We start from the raw sequence: 4,756 nt of genomic DNA on the forward strand, positions 1-4,756 counted from the left end.
ATTTTTAGTAGCCCTATTAAGCTATAAAAAGCCCCTTAAGCTGATCATTTGAAACACAACTCAAGCATTCACATCTGTCTGTCTTCTCTCCACTTTCTCTCTTCTTTTCCATTCAAAATTCTCTTGCTCTCTTGCCAATTTCTCCTCTTGGAAAAGGGGCATTCATCATCCATTTGGAGTAGCAATTAAGTGTTCATAGAAACCTTGGTAGACGAGGACAATGGAGAAGGAAGAACGGAGCAAATGAGTCAAGCCACGGAAAAACACCGAATTTGATTCTTGTTCCCTATCTCTTTAATTTTTGTTGTTGTTATGATGAACATATCTATGAATATTTATGTTGTTGGAATGGTTAATTTAATCAATTTAGCTTGAATTTAATTTGCGTTAGGTTGATTGCATTTCGTTTGCTAAAATTTTTAAAATTGTGTTTATGTTGTTATAGGCCTCGATAAGATGCTTTGTTAAGTAAAATCATGACTAAGTTACTCTTGCATTACAATTGTGAGGTAGCTAATGAATTAATTATTTAAACAGATTGAAATTGTAATTAATGGACACAGTACTTAATCAGTACATGTTTAATCATCTAAGGTAGCTGAGGGTTAAATTAGCAACGGTATCTAACGATACATTTGCCTTGCATAACTTGCAAGATTATTGTGATTAAATTGTTTCAAGGTAGGGATACCTTGTTACCTCATGTAGTCTTTTCTGTGCTTATTATATTTAATTAATTGTTTGGATTGACATAGGGATATGTACAAGAGACTATTTCTATGTAATAAGTATATATGTGCAATAACATATTTGCCTATTAAGATTTGTTTAATCGGTTGAATTGACATAGGGATATAGTCAAGAGATGAATGGATTTTGGTAGTGAGTATGTTCATAAGTTAACAAATTACCAAGTTGTCGTGAATTTATTCGTAACAATATATTCATGAGTTTAATAATTCTAAGTTAAGAAATGTAATTAATCTAACACAATTATTTCATCTTGATTAAAATCGTATTTTGATATCATGCATTTGAGATTTATTTATTTAGTTTACTTAGTTTAAAATCTTAGTTTTTAATCACCCTCTTCAAACAAAATATTTTTCTTCACCAAAGTGTTTTAAATAGCATTCATAAATAATTCTTTTCACAATCCATGTGAATATGATAACTTGACATTTACTTGTCACTTTATCACTTGTTGCGATTGTGTACACTTGCACATTTCCTTCGTTCCAAGTTTTTGGTGTTGTTGCTGGGGACTGTTTTGAAAGACATTATTTGTGAAATTATTAATTTTGCATTTTGGTCTACTTTTTTTTGGTTAAATTTTAATTTCATTTTTTATTTTCGTGTTTGTTTTAGGTATTTATGAGTATTTATCAAATCATTGACTTACTCTTCGTAAACCCTAAAATTGAAAGGACTTTCTGACAAAGGGGAAGACAAGCGAACCAAAGAAGGACCGAAGATATGAATTTTGAAAATCCAAACCAAAATCCAGGAGGAACATTCGCTTATAGTACTCACAATCCGGTCATTGTTGTTGATGATAGAAATTGTGTCATTCAACAATATGCCATTCCTCTATTCAACGAGCTTAATCCGAGTATTAGGAGACCTAAAATCGAGGCACAACAATTCGAGCTACAGCCGGTCATGTTCCAAATGTTGCAAAATATGGGTCAATTTAGTGGGATTCCTACTGAAGATCCACATCTTCATCTTCGGCTATTCATGGAAGTGAGTGACTCATTTAAACTAGTCAAGGTGACCAAGGATACCTTGAAACTGAGATTATTTCCATACTCCTTAAGAGATAAAGCACGAGCCTGGTTGAACTCCCTATCGTCCAGTTCTATAACTACATGGCAAGAGTTGGTTGAACGTTTCTTAATGAAATATTTCCCTCTATCTTTAACCACTAAGGTCCGAAATGAAATCACTTCATTTTAGCAACTTGACGAAGAATCTTTATATGAGGCATGGGAGCGATTCAAGGATTTATTATGAAAGTGCCCTCATCACGGCATTCCTTGTTGCGTTCAAATAGAGACTTTCTATATTTGTCTCAGTATTCATACTAAAATGATGGTGGATGCTTCAACAAATGGAGCCCTTCTTTCTAGGTCTTATAACGATGCTTACGAGATTATTAAAAGAATTACTAGCAATAATTATTAGTGGTCAACCAACCAATCAGCTTCAGAAAGACGAGCAGTCTTAGAAAGACAAGCAACAGGAGTACATAAAGTGGACACACTTGCTTCTTTGGCAGCCCAGGTATCCTCTATGTCTTCTATGTTTAAGAACATAACTGTTAATGGTTTCAATGGTAATATGACAAGTCACCAATTAAACCAAGTTGAGGATATTTCTTCTGAATACTGTGGAGATGGCCATTTTTTTCAAAATTTCCCATCGAATCAAGAGTCAAAATATTACATGGGAAATCAAAATTGGAATGTTCCACAGTCAAATTATTACAACTTTTCATGGAAAAATCATCTAATTTCTTCATGTAGTAATCAATGGGTAGACCATAGCGACTCTTTTATGTCATTTTTACCAAATTATTTACCAGAATATTTTCAACAAGTGCAACAACCCATACCTACTGAATCATCAAGTAATCTTGAGAATTTGTTGAAGGCGTACATAGCAAAGAATGATTGTAACACCCCAAACCCGAGACCATCGCCGGTGTCGGACACGAGGGGTTAACGAGACAAATCCTCTTAAAGTACCGACCAATTTGGCATTTCTGGACAGGCTGGAAAACTGCGTCACCGTCGCCTTAAAAATCATATCTCGAGTTTCAAAACTCGGAAACTGGTTTCGTAAATTTTCCCTGAATTTAGACTCATATACCCATCCATGGATTTATTTTTAGAATTTTTGGTTGGGCCAATTGGTACAGTTTATTAGTTAAAGTCACCCATGTTACAGGGATCGACTGCTCTGACCTTCGCGCGTTACAACTTGAATATCTCTCTGTACAGGGCTTTAATACTGGTGCCGTTTGTTTCTAATGAAACTAGACTCAAAATGGAATCTGTACATATAAGGCATAACTCCTAATTCTTTCTGGATAATTTATGGTAAATTTTCAAAGTCGCGACAGGGGACCCAGAAACTGTTCTGGCCCTGTCTCACGAGAACTTTAATATTTCTCAGTATACTGCTCATATGGTCGTTTCGTTTCGTCCATATAAAATAGATTCATCAAGGTTCAGTTCCATAATTTACTCACTATTTAATTCTACTTCTACTATTTTAGTGATTTTTCAATCTCATCCCACTGCTGCTGTCCGCAACAGTTACTGCAGTAGACTATGCCAATTTCATGAATTTTTCCTTGGCCTTAATCATCCATCATACATGACACAAATTATGGCGACCTTATCAAAATTTGAGTTTCTAAGACTCGTGGCTATAGGTTCTAGCATCCCACTCGACGACCACATAGGCCATTTTCACATGGCTTAAAGTTTACAACCCACAATTCGACAAAATATAATAGCCTATACATGCCAAATGTTCTTCAACAACAAAAACAATACCACAAGATTTCAGCCGGTGTGATGACTTCAACGACGGTTCCGAGCACGCAACAATACGAGTCCAAGAGACCTAAAATGGGTGACAAGAAAACACCGAGTGAGTTTACAACTCAGTAAGTCATAAGCATTCCACAACCATCCATTAACAAAATTATTACAACATGAAATAATGAACGAGGCTAAGTACTCCATCCATATCGAACTATATCATAGTTCCTTGGACCTTTCGGTTCAATCTCATACCAAGTCATACATCCACATTTCATATTCTATACAATAAGATATTTGAGGCATTTTTACACACCAACTCATTTTCACCACAATCATACAATTGCAATCATCACATAGATTTAAAGCTTACCAAGCTCAACCCTAGAGGTGATCATGGGCCGGGCCGGGCCGGGTTCGGGCCGAGCCCAAGTAAAATTTTAGGCCCGTCTACTAGGCCCGGCCTGGCCCGCCCAAATATGGGCCTAAAATTTTACCCAAGCCCGCCCGAAATAAAATTACTAAGCTTAGAGGCAGCCCGGCCCGACCCATATTAATTTTTTTTCTTATTTTATTAAATAAAAAATTTAAAAATATAATAAATCAAATATATTTAAAAACATAAAATAAATATTAAAACAAATAAAATAATACTAAAACAATTCTTAAAACAATACACAAATTAACAATATAATAAAAATAGTTATATTAAAAATTTAAAATAATTAAAAATAAAAACAAAAATATATTAATATATAATTGGTAGGGCCGGCCAAAAACTCTTACGAGGCCTGCCCGTTTTTTAAACAGGCCTCGTTTTTTGCCCAAGCCCATTTTTTCGGCCTATATTTTTACCCAAACCCTCCCATTTTTAGGCGGGCCTTGGGGCGGGTCGCCTTGACCATGATCAGCTCTACTCAACCCCGAGCATGAACATATTACCTATTCGTCATGAGCTCAAGGTACTTACCCGATCCGCTGTCCATACTCAACTCGATGGAGACACACCCTCCATATAATTGTTCGATCGGAGATATTTATATATATATATATAGAGTACGCACACACGATGCTTAATACTCGATTTCGCACACTTAGTGCCATGCGATTTAAGCCCGCACACATAGTGCCATACCCTTCGAGCTCGCACACTTAGTGCCATATATTTCCAAGCACGCACACTTAGTGCCATATATTTCCAA

At 35.6% G+C, this 4,756-nt stretch overlaps 1 non-coding gene across 1 annotated transcript; it reads right to left on the minus strand.

Annotated features, from left to right (window-relative positions):
• Positions 1-1,929: 1,929 nt before the first annotated feature.
• LOC128294649 (small nucleolar RNA R71) lies at positions 1,930-2,036 on the minus strand. The gene has a single exon (XR_008284957.1). It is a non-coding gene; the product is annotated as a small nucleolar RNA R71 (small nucleolar RNA).
• Between the last annotated feature and the right edge of the window lie 2,720 nt (positions 2,037-4,756).

Source organism: Gossypium arboreum, chromosome 6 (genome assembly GCF_025698485.1).
Source record: "Gossypium arboreum isolate Shixiya-1 chromosome 6, ASM2569848v2, whole genome shotgun sequence".
In the NCBI taxonomy this organism is placed as follows: domain Eukaryota; kingdom Viridiplantae; phylum Streptophyta; class Magnoliopsida; order Malvales; family Malvaceae; genus Gossypium; species Gossypium arboreum.